We start from the raw sequence: 23,026 nt of genomic DNA on the forward strand, positions 1-23,026 counted from the left end.
GAGCTGCCTTGTTCAGTTTTCCAATGATCATGGAAGGACCATATAGAGGAATAGTAGACTATAGTCATTAGGCTGTAATATGTCCAAGACATAGCTGTCTTTTCATTAGTCGGTAGTGTTTCTCATGGAGCACTCTTGGATCATCTGTATCAGGATCACCTGGGATAATTATTAAAAATGGACATTCTTGGACTCTACCCCAGATCTACTGTACCAGAATCTCTGGAGATGGGGCTTGGAATTCTGCATTTAACACTGTCTCTCCAGCTACTTGTTATATACACTGAAGTCTGATAATCAGTGCCTTCTGAGTGCACAGTTTTTAAATCCTGAAGGATTTATGAAATTTACTTTCTTATTCATATGTACTTAGTGAAAAACTAGAATTTTTATTTTTGAACAAAGGAGATATTAATGAAGGTAAACCTTGGTGGACCCATCCCTTCCAATGAAATGCTTAGCATGCCTATGGTGAAATTAAATCACAAGGAAAAAGAGTTATATAATTACTCCTTTTCCCCCAAAAAATTCAGTTAATTATGAGATCTCGAGGATTGCTTGCAGCATAACATAATTGAGGTCATTTGAAATGGCATTCTCAACTCTGATACTCCACAATGGTCACCAAGAGCAGATTTGGTGGCAAATTGCACACCCAGAAGTATACCTGGAATATCATAAACTTCTTGGATAGATAGTGGTGGTTACATGTGTCCTGGTGTACTAATTATTTGACTATGCCAATCCAGTGTAAAATGTGTCCAAACAGAAATGTAACTGGATGCCTGGTGATATGGTTTGGCTGTGTCCCCACCCAAATATCATCTTGAATTGTAGCACCCATAATTCTCCCATGTTGTGGGAGGGACTCAGTAGGAGATAATTAAGTCATGAGGGTGGTTTCCCCCATACTGTTCATGTTGTAGTGAATAAGTCTCAAGAGATCTGATGGTATTATAAACAGGAGTTCCTTTGCACAAGCTCTCTCTTTGCCGGCTGCCATATAAGATGTCCCTTTGCATTTCCTTCGTCTTCTGCCATGATTGTGAGGCCTCCCCAGCGATGTGGAACTGTGAGTCAATTAAACCTCTTTCCTTTGTAAATTACACAGTCTCCAGTATGTCTTTATTAGCAGCATGAGAACAGACTAACACACCTGGGCATAACTTAGTCAAGAGATGCTCTACATTATTGACACAGTTGCAAAGTGGCTGAATATGGAGTTTAGTAATTTCAGCTTGAGGGAATGCCCCATTTTTGTAATCTCCATTGAAACTCCTCATGATTGCACTTAGGCATTCCATGTGTTTGCAGATCTATTTTTGTCTCTTATAATCTTCATGTTAACTCTCTTGTGCTCCTCTCACCTCAGGGACTGGAGTTAGATTCCAGGCTCAGACTGTTCATTAATCCAGTTGCTTTCTTACAGATCTTGTCGCAATGTTCCTGCAGAGGCAGGAGAGATCCCCACGGTGTGGTGTTTACAGCGTATGTGATTCCTGTTCCTGCCTCAGAACCTGTTGTCTGGCTTGGAGTCTTTCCTTTGTTGAGGCCTGAGGCTCAGGCTCAGATTAGGTGTTACTCCTATCTCTTTATCTCCGGAAATATTGGAGATGGTGAATATTCATATTGAAATCTGGAAAGTGTTTTAAGTTCTTTACAAAAGAACTTAAAAGGCAATGTTAATACAAAAAGTAGAAAATCTCAAAAACAAAGAAAACCCTATCTGATATCATTTGGCTCTGTGTCCCCACCCAAATCTCACCTCGAATTGTAATAATCCCCACATGTCAGAGATGGAACCAGGTTGAAGAAATTGAATCATGGGGACAGTTTTCCCCATGCTGTTATTATGATAGTGAGTGAGTTCTCATGAGATCTGATGGTTTTATAAGCATCTGGTATTTCCCCAGCTGGCACTCATTTTCTCTCCTGCCACCATTGAAAAGGTGACCTCTGCCATGATGGTAAGTTTCCTGAGGCCCCCCTAGCTGTGCAGAACTGTGAGTCAATAAACCTGTTTTCTTTATAAATCACTCAGTCTCTGGCATTTCTTTTAGCAGCATGAGAATGGACTAATACACTATTGTTAATGTTTAAAAATGATAAGAGCAAATGCATTTATGAAATCATAATGAGAAAAAGGATACATTTATATTACAAGAAAAGAGCTCTTGGAAATTAAAAATTATGATAAATGAAAGAAAAATTCAATAAAAAATAAGAATGTACAGTTGGAGCAATATTCCAGAAATTTGTATAGAAAGATAAGGAAATAAAATATAGAAAAGATAGAAAAGTAGGAAAGAATCCAGAAGGTGAAAAATTTGGACAAAAGAAATTCTAGAAAGACAGAACAGAATAAGGAAGGGAGAAAATTATTAAAGAAATAATTTAAAAATGTTCCAGCACTGAAGGGTACTAGCATTGAATTAAAGGAGCCCAACGATTGCCTAGCACACTGTATGAAGAAAGATCTATGCTACGGCATGTGAAATTTCAGACCATCTGAGGAAGGAGAAACTTCTAAATGCTGATTGGAGGAGGCGAGGAGAGGGGCGGGGAGAGAGAGAGAAACAGGAATCATGTATCAAAATGTCAGAGGACTTCTCAACAGCCACCCTGGAAGAAGGGGAACAGTGAGGCAAAGGCTTCAAAATTCTCAAATGTTATTTCAACCTAGAATTTGTGGGTATTGGAAATATTCTCCCAAACTAGGAGTCAAGTACGAGAGAACAGAAAAGAGTTTCAGACAAGAAAGCTTCAAAATGAACCTATTATATAACCTTGCTTAGAGAGCCTCTGAAAGATCTCACAAAACCCAGAAACAGGAAGCCCTGGTATCCAGAAAATAGGGAAATCAACATAGAAATATAGAAGAAAAACCACAGAATGAATGAGGAAGTGTGGCTCTACAACAATAGCTGTGCGGATGATCTAGAAAGCAACTAGTCTAGATTCAAGTAGGCTAGATGGCTTCAGGTAGGCTGTCTTCAAGAGGACAAAATACATAAATACCCAATGTGTTTTAACCTCTTGAAGCAATATGTAGTATTTTAGGCTGTTCTTGTGTTGCTGTAAAGAAGTACCGAAGGCTGAGTAATTTATAAAGAAAGAGGGTTAATTGGTCCATGGTTCTGCAAGCTGCACAAGCATAGCGCCTGCATCTGCTCAGCTTCTGGGGAGGCCTCAAGGAGCTTTTACTCATGGCAGAAGGTGAAGCAGGAGCACGCATGTCACAGAGCAAGAGCAGGGCAAGAAAGAGCAAGGGGGAAGATGCCACACATGTTTAAATCGCGAGATTTCCGGAGAACTCATTCACTATTGTGAAGACAGCACCTAAGGGCATGGTGCTAAACCATTCGTGAGAAATCTGCCCCCATGATTCGGTTACCTCCGAGCTCCAGGCCCCACTTCCAACACTGGGAATTACATCTTAACATGAGATTTGGAGGGGACACCCAAACTATATCATTTATGATTATGGGAAACTAAGAGGGGCAAAATTAAGATGATTATTAACTGAAGGAAATAATAAAAGTTGTACAAGAAAAACAATCATGTTAAACTACGTGGCTCAGCTCATGAATAACATTCATACATAAAAAGTAACATGAAGAGTGGATACTGATGTAACTGAGGATGAAGACACAGCTAAAGCAGAAAGATGAGACAGTGAAGGCAGGCGTGCACATATAAGTGGGGAAGCCGGGAGGGCTGTCAATCAGATGAAACTTTCTTTATTTCTGCAATAGGAAGTTAGTAGGTATCTAAGATTCAAAAATCAAGAAATGAATTATAAGCATGCTAGTTAGGAATATGAAATGAAGATCAAAATAAAAGGATGGTCAGGTTGAAGTTTGTTGTCTCTGGGGAGCAGAAATGGGAGTGTGGTAGGGAAGCGGTAGGGCAAGGCTATTTTTCATGTAGACTTAAGGAAACTTTTGACCTTCTATACTATAAATATGTACAACTTGAATAAAAATAAAAATTCCATACATGTTACATAGAACTCCTTCTTCAACATAGCCCCTTCTCTCACCCTTCCTACTGATCAGCAGGTTTAGATTGGGGATAATGCACTTCTCTTTCTAACCAGTTACTCTGTTAACCTGAAAATCTAGCAAAACGCACCAGTTTTTTACTGATGTCAGTTTCTTTCAAATCAGTGTTTTTTAAGACAGTGTTAAAACATTTTCATTTAAACTTTTCATGGCTAAGAACAACATATTATACCTCTACTTTCTTTGGACACTATGTATTGAAATATTTTGCAGTTTTTATTAATACCTTATTTTCCCTTTTTATTTGTGAAACTCTTCAAAGGCTACAAATGGAATGGGACTTACTGTTAATATGAGTTATCATGGTCATTAAATTGAGTTAATTTAACACTGTTCCAAAGCAAAGTAATGTGTTTTAGTTTTTAAGATGACTTATAAACATATTTTGCTAATTTAAGAGAGGAAGATTTCCAACAAACAAATACACGAATATGAAAATGTCAGCTAGCAGGTGTTTTGCAGGAATTGCTGGGTGGTCTGGAGACAGTGGTCCCATTAGATTGGGATGGCCAATTAATACGCTTTAAGGAGGTTACTTTTAGGCTGAACCAAAAGGAAAAGGAAGGGATAGTCAGCTGAGGTTTAGAGAAAGAAGTTCCAGACAGAGGGGTCTGTGAATGCAAAGATCCTACAGGAGGAACAAACTTGTCTCCAGTTTGGGGACAGCAGAAGGTCAGTGCAATTGGAGTCAAACCAACAAGGGGAATGAGGCGTGAGATAAAGTTAGTGGTGTAGGCAGGAGCCATATCGTGAGGTGCTGGGTAAATCATCTGCATTTACTTTTTAAAGATGATGGGAAAGCCATCAAAGAGTTTAACAATTTAGGTGATGCAGTTTTGGCAGGAGTAACTTATACCTTTGTATAAGAAGTTTTTTTTTCCTCTTCCCTTCTCATTTTGTTTTCTCTAACTTTTTCTTTGTATGTTAATAATATAGAAGTCTTATAGAAATAAAGTCAAAATATTAATAATATAGCCACTATCTGCTTTAATGACAACTTTGTCTCGTCATCACCATTTAAACTATTCTTGGTTTTACTCCCCAGGCACCCTCTTATCTATTAAGTGAATTCCTTTTGATCCTTGGAAACTCATCTTGGTGTCACTTTTGTTAAGCTTTCCCTGGTCTTTTTAAACATAATTAAGACATTTTATACATGGACTCATCATAGCAGTTACGACATTGCATTATTAATGCAGTTCTATTCACATTTTCTTAACTGATCATGAGATCCTCCTATCCTAAATAACATGAGTTTGACTTGATAACGATATATGCTTTTTCCTTAGGTCTCATGAATATAACACGATGCCCAGCACATAGAAAGCATACAATAAGTGTTTGTTGGTTAACTGCGGACAGTTCAGTCGACCAGCAAGTGAGCAGCAACGTGGGGAGTAGAATTGAAGTCTTGACCTACAGATAGACCAGAAGTACTGGGTCCCCTTGGTTATTGAAAAACTGTCATCTCTATCTATGGACATCACACATGTGCCACTTTATGAGGATCAATATCATAGCTTCATAACTGATGAACAAATAGATTACAGGTGGGGAAAGGGAGAGATCTCTGCTAGCTCCCAGGTTGTCCCTGGTAGCCTGAGGTAGCCTGGTCTTTACCCCAGTGTGTCATACATATATTGTCATTTTCCATGTAAGCCATAGGATAGAAAACAGTTGACAACACTGTATATAACCTGAAGGGGGCATACTGAACGATGATCAAAATAGTGGGTTGATTGCAAGAATGAATTGACAAAATTTTACAATCTCCACTTAGCTAAAAAGAATAGTGCATGTATGAATAATAGATATTTCTGCTTGTTAGGGCCTATATACAGGATCATAATTTTCCCTTGGGAAAATTTCTAAAACAGCTTTGTCTTAAAGTAAAAATTGATTTAGGGTCATTGAAAATTATTCAAAATGTTAATTCCAGTTTTTTTTAAAGTTGTTACAGTTATTTCTGATTTATGATGAACAGGCTAAAGAAGAAATCTGTTGAGCTTTAAGAATTTTGCTCTGATTACATGAAAGCAGGAAAAACAGCAAAATTAACTTTTCCTTGCTCAGGGGTGAGTTCATTTTGTCAAAGTTAATATTCATGATAGTTCAGATCGGCCTCAACTCGAGTAGGGCCAGCAGGGTTATTTTCCATTTGGCAGACTTATCTGTAAATGGGCAAATTCCACATGTAGACAATTATTTCTGGAAATATAAGTGTGTGTGTGTGTGTGTATATGTGTGTGTGTGTACTTATTGAGAATTCTCATTAATTCATGCCAAATCTGTGAAAAGGAGTCTACGTTAATTTAAAAAAATCACAGAGTACTTTGTTACTAAGGAACATGTAATAATTAATGACTACACGTGGCTGTGGTATACTCTTTTTTTGTAAGGTTTCTTCCTGAGACTTTTGTTTCTCTAATCAAGTGACAAAATCTACCAAGGTTTACCTTGGTAGACCTTTTCTTTGGTAAAGTAAGGATAAACTTTACCAAAGTGCCTGTTGAAATTTTTCTACAGATACTAATATAATAAAAATATATTTTTAGGTGAGGTATTTTCTTTCTTGGGTCAATTCTGGACTAATCCAGAATTTAATCAATTAGCTCAAGGATACGAAATGAGTGCAACATGATGGGAACATTGTTTTTAATTTCAAGAATATAATTTTATGGGTGAAAAACTGAAAACATTTAACAAAATCTTTTTTTTAATCTGAAAATGCCTTTCTCAGTCACTCAATACTTCTGATATGACATTAATCTTGCTTTTCTTAAATTACATTTTCAGAATCACATTTTCTTTTAATATAATTCAAAATATTTAATATTGTTATGGATGTAGTTTCTCTATAACTCTTAATTCAAAATGAGAAAATAAATGTGTGAGTTTTGATCTTGATGTATTTTATATTTTTTAAAAAGACAACTCAATTAGATGAATAAGGCTTATTATGTTTATATCTCATGATTTTTATTCTTAAGAGAAGAGTTCTAAACAAGGACGATAACATGATTCTTTTCATGAAGAGTTTTCTTTAAAGGGGACTTTTGTAGGGAAAAATCACACACTTCCTTGTGTTACACAGCAAGCATCCTGTGTGTTATTTAGAGATCCTTTATCATGGAGGGTGGTCCAGTGGTAATTTACCAGGGAAAAAAAGGAGTGTACAAAAATTTAATTATTATTTGACCTCAAATAATTATATGCCACTAAACTAATTAAAGAGCAAATTAACAATGTGCCACTAATGGGCAGTCTGCTGTTTGCATGACTCACTCATCTTTTGCAAAGAATAAGTGATTTGTATTAGAAATGAGTTGTTAAGGATGTTTTGGGGGATAACTATCGCTGTCATTTCTATGTTAAATCACAGGCCCAACCTCTGGATAAAAAGAGACAGGCTTATCATGAGCCAGGGAAACGGCAGCCCTAGCCTGATAGCTCTGACTCGAGGCCTTGTTTAAAAGCTATGACTCAGTGCAGAGCAGCCAGGGAGCTCTGGTCCTCTCAGTTCCTTCCAAACCAGCCATTCAGCCTCTAATGTTCAGGTTGCGTGCCTCATGCTGATTATTTCTGTGAAGTCCATCAGAGTCAGCCTTATTCTCCCGAGCATTCATCTTCATTTCCAAGTGAATGAAGGGGGATTTCAGTGGTACTACTGTTCACAGAGCAGAGCTAATAGTTCAATCAAACCAAACAAAACAAAAACAAAAAAATCAGCTAAAGAAACTGGTAGAAGAATGTTAGTTCTAACATGGAGGCTTTAAATACATCAATGTGGAGTGTATGGGTGTTTGTAGTGAGTGTGCTCCTGTAGCTTGTGCAGTTTATTTTTATGAGGATCAAAATATCCGTAAGTATGAACAGCGATCCCCTATTTACATGTATTATTATTGATGGGATTTTTTATTTTCATTCTGTCTCTTTTTATAACTTCACATGACTTCTTTTATTCATTTCATCCCTTCCCGTAAATAAACTACAAAGACTTATTTTTTATTACTTCTTTATTCAATAACCTATAGTTTAAGATAATTGGTTGATCAAGAGGCAACAACCTAGAGCCCCAGTATAAGTCACATTATATTTCCGTCAACAACAGCACAAATGTGATAATAAATTGCTGTTGCTGGTGCACAGACACAACAGGGATTGTGGCTTGCTGGAAAAACTATATCCCTGGTGGCAATCTTGGAATGTAAATGCAGGGACAGTCTATTACTACCATGCTTAGAAGGAAGCTAAGTTGGAAATCCAGATTTTTATGTGAATTCAATCAACTTTTAAAGGTTGGCAACTAATTTAAAATTTTCAACACTGTGCAGACCAGCAACCAATTTGCAAGCTATTTCTGGCCCACGGGCTGCCAAAATCTGAACCCTCTGATTTGAACTCTGAAGTTTTAATGACATCCTTTATTTCACTTTAATTTACTGAGAAATGATCCTCATTTTCTATTACTTCCCCTCAGTAGAAACGTTGCAATAAACAATAGAAAGGTTGGGCCAAATATAACAACCACAAGTTTTTACAAATAATTTGATATAAATCAGTTATAGTTACCATTTTATAAATGGGAAAAGAGATGCTTAGAGTAATTACATGATTTGCCCATTAGCATGAAGCTGGTAGAGTGCATCCCCTCTAAATATTAATACCAGTCTTGTTTTCTTTTCAGTCAACCTACTCTGTGGACAGAATTGTGTCTCCCCATCTCCGAATTCATATGTTGAAGCCCCAACCCTCAATGTGATAGTATTTAGAGACAGGACCTTTAAAGAGGGAATTAAGGTTAAATGAAGTCTTAAGTGTGGGGCTCTAATTTGGTAGGACTGGTGTCCATAAGAAGAAAAAGAGACACCAGGGGACTTTGCACATAGAAGAGGCCACAGATCTCTCTCTGTGGCCATTTGCAAACCAAGGAACGGGGCCTCAGGAATTATTAGCCCTGCTCACAACTTGATCTTGGACTTTCAGCTTCCCCAACTGTGAGAAAATAAAATTTTGTTGTTTAAGCCAAAGTGGGGCAAACCACCACAGCCTCCTCCACTCAAAAGATCAGATACTGATTGCGTCATATTTCCCATAAGCCAATAACATTCCAATCATCCATAATATCAAGTTCAAAATATTTCGATGTAAAGAAACCAGTTCTATGGACATTTAAATGTCTGATCTTCTATAGCATATGCTAGGATATAAATACATTTATTGAATGAATGGTTGGTACCAAATACTGTAATCTTTGAAAATCTCAGTGTGATTAAAATATTTCCTTTTACTGTTTAATGAAAAACATTGAATGGATGTAGACATAAATGTTAAAATTTTTCAAAAAGATATAATAAAAATGCAATCTTTTTCTTAAAAATAATAATTTAACACAAACTATTTTATTTAAAATATGAGAAGAAATGTTGCTATTTAGACTTTGTACTATATTTAATTTCACTCAAAGATTATATTTTACCATACCTGTTTTCTAATTATATAATTTAAACTTAGTTGTGAAAATGGCATTTTAAAAAAGCTAAAACAAAATCTAGAACATTGCATTATAAGAATAAAAAGATAATTAAATATAGACACCAAAAAAGTCCTATCAGCGTGACTATACAGTATTAAAAATAATCAAAATATTACTTTATTATAAATTATATGAAAAAGCAAGTAGCTAACATGCTCTTAAGCATGCAATGCAGAAAACAAAATATGTTATTTGGAATAAATCACAAGAAGATGTTGTTATTTTGGTTAGAAATTGAATTTTAATAATGAAAATTTTCGATTTCTTTCAGAGTAAGAAAAGTGAATAATACGAATGAAAAATTGTCCCATTTGGAAAAACTTTTAAGGTACAGACCTGGATGAAGGGATTATATTACTATCTAATGTCAGAAAAAAATGAAGATTAAGAAATGAAAATGTGTCCTAACGTAGTAGTATTTAAGAGAAATGAACTATTTGCAAATATATAAATAATCAGTTATTTAGAACAGTAAAGATGTTTTTGTTACCCCCAAATTAAAATTCCTATGAAATTAAATTTTATAATAATAAAAAGAGACATTTATTCTCATGATATACAAATATAGGCTATGCTTACTCTATGTATGTAAGTGACAGGGAAACTGGAAAGAGTTAGTGGGGAGAAAGGAGGAAAATGCCTCAATTTATAACAGATGTTTAAAATGCACCTTGGGATACATTCATTACGGACATACACAATTAATCCTTCAGAACCTGCTGCTTGCATCATGCTTTCCTTACCTGTTCATTGGTTTACACCTGCACATTAGGAGTGCACCTGGTTGAAATGTGAGTGACTCCCAACACCAGCTTGTTAAATCTTTTCCTATAAATTCTCCTCTTTAAAATGTAGCAAAATAAATTCAGAAACAAAGAAACGCACCTACATAAACAAGTAGATCCTTGAAAAGCATAAGCAGCCACTGAACTCAACCAAAAAGCACAGGTGGAAGGAGAGTTTAAAGGACCTTAGAGCACTGTGAATGTTTTTCACAGCGTCACAATTACAGAAACACCTGGTTCTGCAAACGGGCTGATCCACTGGGAAAATTTTCCAGTGTTCAATGGGCCTCAGAGTGGCTTTAAGACATCGAATGGGGGCTCCATGGTGACATCGAATTAAAAATATTGGGGATCCCAGGCTAAAGACCTTCTTGGTAACTGTTGTTCTATCCACCAAGTAAGTCTTTACTATGCATTTTTAGTGCACCTAGTAGTAGCAAAACTCAAAACATTATGAAACTTGCCTCAACTTTGGAGAACATGTTGAAATTAATATCAACCATTTATTATATGATGTGAGATCTAAGAACTCATTAGGCAAAATAATTAGCCAAACTGCTGTCTGGATAGAGAGTTGTTATTTCTCTCTCTATGTAAGCTACAAAGCTTAGAGTAACAACTATAAAGTTGTGAGAAAGCAGTGTGGTGGAAATCAGATGTTACAGATTACCCTGGTGACATGTCAGTTGGTTCCTGATCATCTTTATTTCAGTATAACTTTAAATGCAGGATAACATAAATATTTGTTATGCTTTATTACATCTTGTATAATTATAATAATTAAGTCATAACTATAATCACTAAAAATGTATCTTTCTGCTTATTGTTAATTCTATATGCAGTGTTTCACTTGGTAGTAGAGTTAGAAGATGAGAAATTACTAAAACCTAAACAATGTTTCCATACATGGGGCACATATATAATAAAGTTATATAATTGATATTTTTAAAGTTTCACTCTTAGTTCCATACTTTGCATCAGTTGAGAAGTGATGTAATCTTATCCTAGCAAGTACAGAAATTCTATTTAATGCTCTACCTTCTGACTAAAGTCTTCACGGTATGGATGCAATATTCAGTTTTGAATATTGCTACTTCTCAGACTGACCTCCAGGCATTTGTTCTTATGTTAATACAAAACCACAAGTACAGCCCTCAATATAAAACTAAATAATTCTGGATTGCTCTCTGCAACTGTCCTCTTTGTTGATATGAAAAATAAGGAATTGAGTAAATATCTTCCCACTGCTATTTTATGAAAATGAGAGAAAACAGGTACCTACTCACAGAGTAATATGGCCTCACACATAGCAAGTTATATATTTGAAGTGGAGTGGGGTTTTCTCTGGAAAGTCTTCAAAGTGCTGGATTGCATCTGCCAGGTTTTTTGATATAATATAAAAGGAGTAATAGGGGATACAGGTAGGGTCTTCCAAGTTCTTCAGCTCTTACTCTGCTTGAGATGGGGAGACATTGGATATTGTGGCAGTGGAAGGACATGAGTGGTTTTAGGTTTTAACAGTTACTGATCACTGATCACTGTACCAGTTCCTGATTACACTTTAGAGAAAAGGGAGAAAGAGCAGAAGCAGGGAGACCAGCTAGGAGGCTACTGCTGTAATCCAGGAGGGATCAAAGTGGCTTGGATTAGGGTGGTAGCAGAGGAAATGGTAAGAAGTGGTCAGACCCACTCTGTTTTGAAGGAATATCAGATTTGGGATAACAGATAAGATGTGGAATCAGAAAGAAAAAGAGGAGTCAAGGATGAATCCAAATTTTGTAGCCTGTAAAACTGAAAGGGTAAAATTGATTTAAACTGATATGAGCCTGTGCCGTAAAATAATATTTGGGAACATTATTTTTAATAATTGTGTCCTAATTTTACAATGGCTCGACTCTGGAACTTTTGGATGATGTCTGTCTCTCTGCTATCATGAATAAAGCTGTGGCTAATATCCTTGGATACAAATACTTGAGCACATTTCTGTTATTTCTCTATGATATATTCCTTTGATCAGGTCAAAGGTCATGAATTTTAAGGCCTTTGATGCGTATTGCCAAACAGATTTTCAGAAACTTTGCAAACACAGTCAGTATGTTAAAGTAAAGATATGCAACATATTTTTTTCCTTAACTTTTTATGGTAAAAAATAAATAATTAATTTAACATTTAGTAATACAGTTATGATGCTAAGCATTTTTCATACATCATCTTATTTCATCATCATGGTATCATATGGTGTAGATATTCTTATCGTATTTTACACATGGGGAAACAATCTCAGAGAGAGCAAACTGTCCAAAATCATATAGGTGGTAGTGTCAATTCAAATAACTGTCTAACTGCAAAGGCTTGGACTGTGAATTACTTTGACACATTGCTTCCTTATCTTAAAACTTCTGTGTGCTTGTCTTTTGGTGTATTTCTTATTAGATATCTTTAGCTGGCTTTTTGAAACTCTAGTTGAAGTCTATATTTTAAGTGGGATGTTTAGCCCATTAATATTTACTATAATAGATATTTAATTTTACCTTTGTTCCTTAAATTATTGTACATGTAGTTTTTTTTTTTTTTTTTGTCTTATATGCCTCCTTGGATCCGTTTTATTTGCATTTGTTTATTCCAAAGCTTTGAGTAGTATATATTCTACTTTGAATTTTGTTAATGAATAACGATTTTTAAAGACATATTTCAATTTATGTTAATATTTTCCTAATCCTTAATTCCGTAACTTTCACTCATTTAACTCTTGAAATATGTTTATGAAACTTAAGAAATTAATGTGGATTGTATCTTTCAAAAATGGCCATAACAATATCTCCTGTCCCACTTATTCTTTTAGAACAGGAGTCAGCAGACATTTTCTGTAAAACAAAACAAAACAAAAAACGCTAGTAAATATTTAAGCTTTGTGGGCCACGTGGTGCCTATGGCAACTACTCAACTTTGCTGCTGCAATACCAAAGTGGCTATAGACAACACATAAATGTATGAGTGAAGACTATTTGTATTCCAATAAATCTTCATTACAATACCAGCTAGCAGGCTAGGTTTGGCCCATAGGCTCTAGTTTCCTGACCCGTATTTGAGAACCTTTACACTCTCCATCAAGAGGTGGAAGCTGATTCTCTTCTTCCCATATCTGGAAGGATCTCTGTCTCATTTGTAACCAATGGAATGTGGAAGATGTGGTGCTGCATGACCTAAAAGCTACGTCAGAAAAGACAATGAAACTTTTGCCTTGCTTCTAGACTAATGTTAGAATCCTGAGCCACCAATGTAAGCAGTTCCAATGTCCTGAGGCTACAGTGACATGAAGAAGCAAACTAGCACCCCCACCACCACAATAGACCAAAGAAGAAGCCCTGAGATTACATAAAGAGATGCACAAGCTCCCAAACTGTCTCTCTGATGAAAAAAATCTGAGTGGGAACCACACAGATAAGTCCTTGCCAAATCTTGACCCACAGAACCCATGAGAGAGAATACACTGAATGTTGCTGTTTTAGATCACAGAGTTTTGGAGTGGTTTGTTATGTAACAACAGTAACTGGGTGATAGGGTTTGTCTGTGTCCCCACCCAAATCTCATCTTGAATTCCCACATGTTGTGAGAGGGGCCCTTTGGGAGGTAATTGAATCATGGGGGCAGGTCTTTCCTGTACTGTTCTAGTGACAGTGAATAAGTCTTAGAGAGCTGATGGTTTTAAAATAAGAATTTTCTTGCCTAAGCTCTCTCTTTTTGCCTGCTGCCATCTATGTAAGATGTGACTTGCTCCTCCTTGTCTTCTGCCATGATTGTGAGGCTTCCCCAGCTGTGTGGAACTTAAGTTCATTAAACTTCTTTCTTTTATAAATTGCTCAGTCTTGGGTATGTCTTTATCAGCAGCATGAGAACAGACTAATACAGTAAACTGGTACAGGGAGTGGGGTGCTACTGGAAAGATACCTGAAAATGTGGAAGCAACTTTGGAACTGGGTAACAGGAAGAGGTTGGAACAGTTTGGAGGGCTCATAAGAAGGCAGGAAAATGTGGGAAAGTTTGGAACTTCCTAGAGACTTATTGAATGGCTTTGCCCAAAATGTTGATAGTGATATAAACAATAAAGTCCAGGCTGAGGTGGTCTCAGATGGAAATGAGGAATTCATTGGGAACTGGAGGAAACATGACTCTTGTTATGTTTTAGCAAAGAGACTGGTGGCATTTTGCCCCTGCCCTAGAGATTTGTGGAACTTTGAACTTGAGAGAGATGACTTAAGATATCTGGCAGAAGAAATTTCTAAGCAGCAAAGCATTCAAAAGGTGACTTGGGTGTTGTTAAAAGCATTCAGTTTTAAAAGAGAAACAGAGCATAAAAGTTCAGAAAATATGCAACCTGACAATGCAATAGAAAAGAAAAACTCATTTTCTGAGGAGAAATTCAAGTCGGCTGCAGAAATTTGTGTAAGTAACAAGGAGCCAAATGCTAATTGCCAGGACAATGTGGGAAATGCCTCCAGGGCATTTCAGAGACCTTTGTGGCAGCCCCTCCCACCACAGGCCTGGAGGCCTATCAGGAAAAAAATGGTTTCATGGGTCAGACCTAGGGCCCCCGGCTCTGTGCAGCCTAGGGACTTGGTACCCTGTGTCCTAACCCCTCAAACCATGGCTAAAAGGGGCCAAGGTACAGCTTGGGCTGTGGCTTCAGAGGTTGAAAGCCCCAAGCCATGGCAGCTTCCACATGGTGTTGAGCCTGCAGGTGTACAGAAGTCAAGAACTGAGGTTTGGGAACCTCTGTCTGGATTTCAGAGGATGTTTGGAAATGCCTGGATGTCTAGGCAGAATTTTGCTGCAAGGATGGGGCACTCATGGAGTACCTCTGCTAGGGCAGTACAGAAGGGGAATGTGGGGTTGGAGCCCCCATACAGAGTCCCTACTGGGACACCACCTAGTGGAGCTGTGAGAAAAGGCTCAGTGTCCTCCAGACCCCAGAATGGTAAGTCCACCAACAGCTTGCACCATGCACCTGGAAAAGCCGCAGACACTCAATGCCAGCCCGTGAAAGCAGCTGGGAGGGAGGCTGTACCCTGCAAAGTCATAGGGGTGGAGCTGCCTAAAACCATGGAAATCCAGGTCTTGCATTAGCGTGACCTGGATGTGAGACATGGAGTTAAAGGAGATCATTCTGGAGCTTTAAGATTTGACTGCCCCCACTGGCTTTTGGACTTCCCTGGAGCATGGAGCCCCTTTGTTTTGGCCAATTTCTCCCATTTGGAATGGTTGTATTTACCCAATGTCTGTGCCTCCATTGTATCTAGGAAGTAACTAACTTGCCTTTGATTTTACACGCTCATGGGCAGAAGGGACTTGTCTCAGATGAGACTTTGGACTCTTGACTTTGAGTTAATGTTGAAATGAGTTAAGACTTAGGGGACTATTGGACAGGCATGATTGGTTTTGAAATGTGAGGACATGAAATTTGGGAGAGGCCAAGGGTGGAATGATATGGTTTGGCTGTGGGGACACAAATCTCATTTTGAATTCCCACATATTGTGGGAGGGACCTGGTGGGAAGTAATTGAATCATGGGGGCAGGCCTTTCTTGTGCAGTTCTCACAACAGTGAATAAGTCTCATGAGATCTGATGGTTTTAAAAACAGCAGTTTCCCTACACAAGCTCTCTCTTTTTGTCTGCTGCCATCCGTGTAAGACATGGCCAGCTACTCCTTGCCTTCTGCCATAATTGTGAGGCCTCGCCAGCCACGTGGAACTGTAAGTTCATTAAACCTCTTTCTTTCGTAAATTGCCCAGTCTCAGGTACGTGTTTATCAGCAGCGTGAGAACAGACTAATACACTGGGACAGAATTGGACACCTGGATGTGAGGTGCTGCTGTAACAAAAATCTAAAACATGTTGCATTGATTTTGGTACTGGGTGGAAGATAGGAGCTTGATCTCGAAGAGCATTTTAGTAAAAATTGGAAGGGTCTCCAGAAAAGTGTTAGAATACTAACGGCCTTAGGAGCTGTCAGTAAAGGCATAGAAGAAAGTGAAGGAAATGTTATTGGAAGCTGGGGGAAGTGAGAGTCCTGTTATTGGGTGGGAAGTTTAGCAGGACTGTTCTTTGCAGTAACATGGGAAAGAGGAAATCAACCTAATGATCTCAGTGACAGCTAAGATTTCCAGGCAGAGTGTTGAGGGTGCCTGAGGAGAAGCGAGAGATGAACTAAAGGGCATATTGTTCAGCTTTTGAGTAGAATTTAGAGGACATATAATGTAAAAGGTGAAGAACAGTCCTTTTTTTTTCCCAGCAAAATGTTCTCAAAGAAAGGGCCTCAGAACAAAGAATAGGTAAAATTTGGAGTTTTTGTTGAGATCTTTAAAAGATCTAAAGTGGTACTTTATAAAACCTTACAGACAGACAAAAGTACCTCTAAGGATCCTAAGGCATATCTTTCAAATACCATACCTTCCACAAATAATACAGCTGCTAAGAGTCTTAAAGTCTTAGCTCAAAGAGATTGTGCTTATGTGGAATAGAATGACCCCCAATATGATTTATTTTAAAAAACCCTACAAATATTTAAAAATAATTTTTCTAAGGGAAACACCAGAAGCTTGACTTAAAGGAGGCATTTAGACCCCACCTATGAAAGACAGGAATAAGAAATCTCAGGTACAAATCAGGCCCCTTTGTATAGAAAAGAAAGAATAATTCACAAGGAAGAGCCAGGAACCATGGAGAACAATTCCCAGAGATTAGAACCGAGCCCCCGTCAAAGGACTGGCAAGATATGTCCAGTTGGATTGCAGAATTGCCTCATGCACAGTACATTCTCCCCCACTTTTAGAATGGGCCTGTTTATTAATAGTTATCTTATACCCATCTCACCATTGTATGCTGAGTGTGTAGAGGAGGGCAGATGACTTGTCTTTTTAGTTCACTGGTCTTTAGATTGAGAATAATAATATGCAACTTGCTGTACCTGAGGAACTTCACCTGAACAGCCTCGAGTGTACAATCTGATTAGATGACAAGGTCTCTACAAGCTTGAGTATAGTGGGATGAGAATTTGTGGGTTTTGGGTGGGGTTGAGTGAATTTTGTATGTGAGAGGGATGTGATTTTTTTGTGGCTAGAAAACAGACTGTGTCAGATTGTATATTCCAAAGCTGACTGCAACAGTGTCTCCTGCCTCATGTGTCCTTCTAGAACATTGCAACAATCTTCCTAAGATATAGAGTCTAATTTTCTTTCCCCTGAATCCAGGCAAATTATTGACTTTGTTATAACCAATGTATTACGCTGGAGGTGACACTTCATGTCTTCTGAGGGTAGATCAGAAAAGAAAAAAACAACTTCCCCGGAAAATTCATGTTGGAGTCCTTACCAAGTCTGTAAGCATTTTCAGTGTCCTGGGGCTGCTATGCTGCCAGTCCCTATGGAGAGACAACATGATTTCATATGGAGGGTGGGGGTAGAAGGAGAGAGACAGAAAGAGAGAAAAACAGAGTGCCTGTTCAGTTCCCAGCTTCTCCAGCTCTATCCACCATCTAACAGCAACCTAATAAAAGAGACCTTGTGCCAGAATTACCCAGAGGACCCTTTTCTGAAGTTCTAACAGGAACCATGAAAGAGAGCTAAAAAAAAAAAAATGATTATTGTCTTAAGCCACAATATTTTGGAGATAGTTTTAAAATCAGTAATATAAAGCAGAATAGTCGTCAAAAGAGGGAAACTAGAATACTGAAGCTTCTATAAATTGTGTCTTATGAATAATGTTTGAAGGAATTTGGAGTTTTAATATGAAGAAATAAAGTATTGGGGTATGTATTTGGTCACATTGTAAATTTCCTCAGTCCTCAATCTTTATTTATTAATTGATTTGTTTATCTTCAACCATGTGTTGAAAGCCAAGCACTTCTTTAAACACTGGGAAATAAGGCATTATTTTCTCTGAGTGCCACCATGGGAGATATGACAGCCATGAAAACAAATCATTATAATACAGTTTTCTGGACAGGATATTTAAAGTACTTACAAGATAAAATGGTGGCATAGAGAGTAGGTAACTATCTGAAAAGTTCAGAGAAACTTAACAGAGGAGATATTACTAACTTTCCTTTCTTTCTTTCTTTCGTTCTTTCTTTCTTTCTTTCTTTCTTTCTTTCTCTTTCTTTCTTCTTTCCTTTCTGTTGTTTTTTTTTTTTTTGAGATGGAATCTCACTCTGTCACCCAGGCTGGAGTGCAGTGGCACCATCTCAGCTCACTGCAACCTCTGCCTCCCAGGTTCAAGTGATTCTCCTGCCTCAGCCTCCCAAGTAGCTAGGATTACAGGCATATGCCACCACTCCCGGCTAATTTTGTATTTTTTTTAGTAGAGACAGGGTTTCACCATGTTGGCCAGGCCGGTCTTGAACTCCTGACCTCAGATGATCCACCCGCCTCGGCCTCCCAAAATGCTGGGATTACAGGCGTGAGCCACCATGCCCGGCCCTAACTTTGATTTCTTAAGGCAGACATTAACAGATAAATATGGATGTGTGATGGAACATTCCAGAAAGAGTGTGAGACCTCACTATTTCTCTATTTTCTTCCTCCAACCTTTTTTTGTTTTCTCTTATATTATTTCAAAACTTGAAAGGCAATTTTCTTCACAAATATGAGAACTCGCCCGTGAAGCATGTGTTGGCTGCTTTGTCTTCTGTATCATGAATTTCTGTTTATATTATTACTTCATTGTTTCTTCATTTATCTTTATTTACCTTATTAACTTGAACACTAAACTTATATGCGTCTTTCTCTAAGTAATGCTTTAGTTGCTTACCACAAAGTATGATTTGTAATTATTTCATTATCATTACATTTAAATATATTTTAATGTTCAAAGTGATATATTTTCTGAACCACAAAAATCTAAGTGCATGTCTTTTAATAATGTCTTAAATTTAAATTTTTAAATTTTAAACATATTTTTTCTTTCTCAATACAAAATATAATAATTTTGTATTACAAAATTATTATAAATTCTATTTTGGTCAGACAAAAATCTATTATTATTATTTATTTCTATTTGAAAATTTGCATTTTAGCCTAATACCTGGTTAATTGTTGTAAATTATTCATTGTATTTGCTAGAAATGCCATGATACAAAATACCACAGGCTAGTGGCTTAAACAACTGAAATCTGTTGTTTAATAATAATGGATGCCAGAAGTCTGAGATAAAGGTGTTAGCCAGGTTGCTTCTTCTGAGTCCTCTCTCCTTGGCCTGTGGATTGCAGTCTTCTCTCTCTCTCTTCACATGGTCTTAACCTTGTCTTGTCTGTCTTGATCTTCTCTTCCTACAAAGATACCAGTCATATTAGACTAGGGTCCACCCTAATGATCTCATTTAACCACAATTACCTCTTTAAAGACTCTGTCTCCAAATACAGTCACATTGTAAGGTACTGGAGGTTAGGACTTCAACATATGAATTTTGGAGGGGACATAAATTCAACCCATAACATCCACAGATTTTGAAAAAAAGTTTGCATCTAAATTTCCTATGTGGAGAGATCTATTTATGAGTATTATTATTATTATTATTAGAGACAAGGTCTTGTTCTGTTGCCCAGGCTGGAGTGCAGTGGTGGAATCACAGCTCACTGCAGCATTGACCTCCCATGCTGAAGTGATCCTTTCACCTAAGCCTCCCAAGTAGCTGCCTCCATGCTGAACTAATTTATTTACTTTTTGTTTTAAAATTTTAATAGAGACAGAATCTCTCTATGTTGCCCAGCTTGGTCTTGAACTTCGGGGCTCAAGCAATCCTCCCACCTCAGCCTCCAGAAGTGCTAGGATTACAGGCATGAGCCACCGTCCCTGGCTTATTTATATCAATCAATCTTGCTAATTGTGTTAAAATATTTTTGTCCTTATTAATTTTTTACCTTATAAAGATATTCATGTAAAGGTTGCATTGAAATCTCTAGCCATATGGATTTGTGAATATTTCTATATAATTCTCTCATTTTTTGTTTATATACTTCGAGGCTATGTTATTACCTGCATACAATAATTTTTATAATACCATGGTAAATATTTCCTTTTTTTTTTTCTTTTTTGAGATGGAGTCTCCTCTGTCACCCAGGCTGGAGTGCAGTGGTGTGATCTTGGCTCACTGCAAGCTCTGCCTCCTGGGTTCATACCATTCTCCTGCCTCAGCCTCCCAAGTAGCTGGGACTACAGGTGCCCGCCACCACGCCCGGCTAATTTTTTGTGTGTTTTTTTTAGTAGAGACGGGGTTTCACCGTGTTAGCCAGGATGGTCTTGATTTCCTGACCTCGTGATCCGCCTGCCTCAGCCTCCCAAAGTGTTGGGATTACAGGCGTGAGCCACCGAGCCCTGCCAATATTTCCTTTTAAAAAACGTTAGTAGATGTATTAGTCAGGATTCTCTAACCGGACAGGACTAAAAGGATAGACGAATATATGGAGGGATGTTTATTAAGGAGTATTGACTCACACAATCACAAGGTGAAGTCCCACAGTAGACTGTCTGCAAGCTGAGGAGCGAGGGAACCAGGCCAAGTTCCAAAACCTCAAAAGTAGGGAAGCTGACAGTCCAGCCTTCAGTATGTGGTGAAGGCCCAAGAGCCTCCGGCAAATCACTGGTGTAGGTCCAAGAGTCCAAAAGCTGAAGAACTTGGAATCTGATGTTCGAGGGCAGGAAGCATCCAGCACAGAAGAAAGATAAAGGCCAGAAGACTCAGCAAGTCGCCTCATTCCACTTTGTTCTGCCTGCTTTATTCTAGCTGTGCTGGTAGCTGATTACATGGTGCCCACCCAGATTGAGGATGGGTCTGCCTCTCCCTGTCGACTGACTCAAATGTTGATCTCCTTTGGCAACACCCTTACAGACACCCCTAGGAACAACAATACTTTCCACCCTTGAATCCAATCAAGTTGACACTCAATATTAACCATCACGGCAGAGTTTACCTTTTCCTTTCGCAATATATATTTTTATTAAAGTTTATTTTTTTGGACGGGGGCGTCGCTATTCCAAATTGCTTTTATTAGCGTTCTTTTGCTTTATCTTTTTCATTTCTTTAGTTTCAGCTATTTTGTTTCTTTATGTTGTGTCTCTTCTGAACATCACATTAGCTAGGTATTTTCAATCAAAATCTTTTAACTAGTATATAGTCTGATTACTTATTATAATTGCTAAAATATTTATGTTTGAGTCTAGTGAAATGTTTACTTTATTATTATTTACCTTGTTTTGTATTTGCTTTATTTTTTTCCTTTACTCACATTTCTTTATTTTACTTTCCCCTCTTTACCAGGTTGAAGCTTATGTATTTTATTTTTATTCTTTCAGTGGTTACACCTTACATGTTTGACGTGAATCTTTGGCTTAATAAAAGTCTAATGTTAATTACTACTTGTATCTTCTTTAAAAATATGCAAGATTCTTATAATGCTTGAATTCTGATCACCTCCCTCTCATTTTATGTATGGTAGTCCCCCCTTATTTACAGGGAATACTCCAAGACTCCCAAGTGATGCCTAAAGCCTCCCTGGATAGTATCAAATACTATATATACTATGTTTTTTCCTATACATATTATGATAAAGTTTAATTTATAAATGAGGCACAGCAAGATATTAACAACAACAATATTAAATTAGAACCATTATAACAATATGCCAGTATCACTGCTCTTGCAGTTTGAGACCATTATTAATTAAAATAAGAGTCATTTGAACACGAGCACGGTGATACCGAGAGAGTTGAGGTGATAATCAAGACAGTTACTAAGTGACTAAAGGGCAGCGTGGATACCTGAACAGAGGGATGATTCCTGTCCTGGGTGGGATGGAGCAGGACAGCACGAGACTTCATCAGAATGACACGCAACTTAAACCTATGAATTGTCTATTTCTGAAATTTCCCACTTAATATTTTCTGACCTCAATTGGCCATAGGTAGAATCTGCAGAAAGCAAAACTGACTACTGTATTGTTGCTTTACAGCATTTTAATTTCACATTATTTTAATATTATATGAATCATGACACTTATTATTTTATAAAGTTCATGAGCTATAGACAGATTGTTTGTGTCTCCAAAAATTCATATGTTGAAATTCTAATTCCCAGTGTGATGGTGTCAGGAGGAGAGGCCTTTGGGATATTTTTAGGTCATGAGGGTGGAGCCCTCAGGTATGGGATTTGTGCCCTTACAAAAGAGACCCAAGAGAGTTACCTTGCCCCCTCCTGCCATGTGTGGATCCAGTGAGAAGATGCGGTCTATGAATCTGAAGCAAATCCTCACCAGATATCTAATCTGCCATCACCCTGACCTTGCGCTTTCCAGCTTTCAGAACAATGAGAAATAAATTTCTGTTGCTTACAATCCACCCTGTTTATGGTATTCTGTTAAAAACAGCCTGAACAGGTTGATACCATACTTATATTTACCCATACACTTAATAACTTCTGCCTACACTTCTTTGGAATTCAATTTCCTTCTTCAACAAGTATGACCTTTCTTTCAGTGAGGGTTTGTAAGAAATAAGTTGAGTTTGCATTGGGTAGAGAATAAAATTATTTTATCCTTACTTTTGAGAATATTCTCAGATATCAGTTATTTTATCAGGACTTTGAAAATTGC

Source organism: Pongo pygmaeus, chromosome 3 (assembly GCF_028885625.2).
Source record: "Pongo pygmaeus isolate AG05252 chromosome 3, NHGRI_mPonPyg2-v2.0_pri, whole genome shotgun sequence".
Lineage (NCBI taxonomy): Eukaryota > Metazoa > Chordata > Mammalia > Primates > Hominidae > Pongo > Pongo pygmaeus.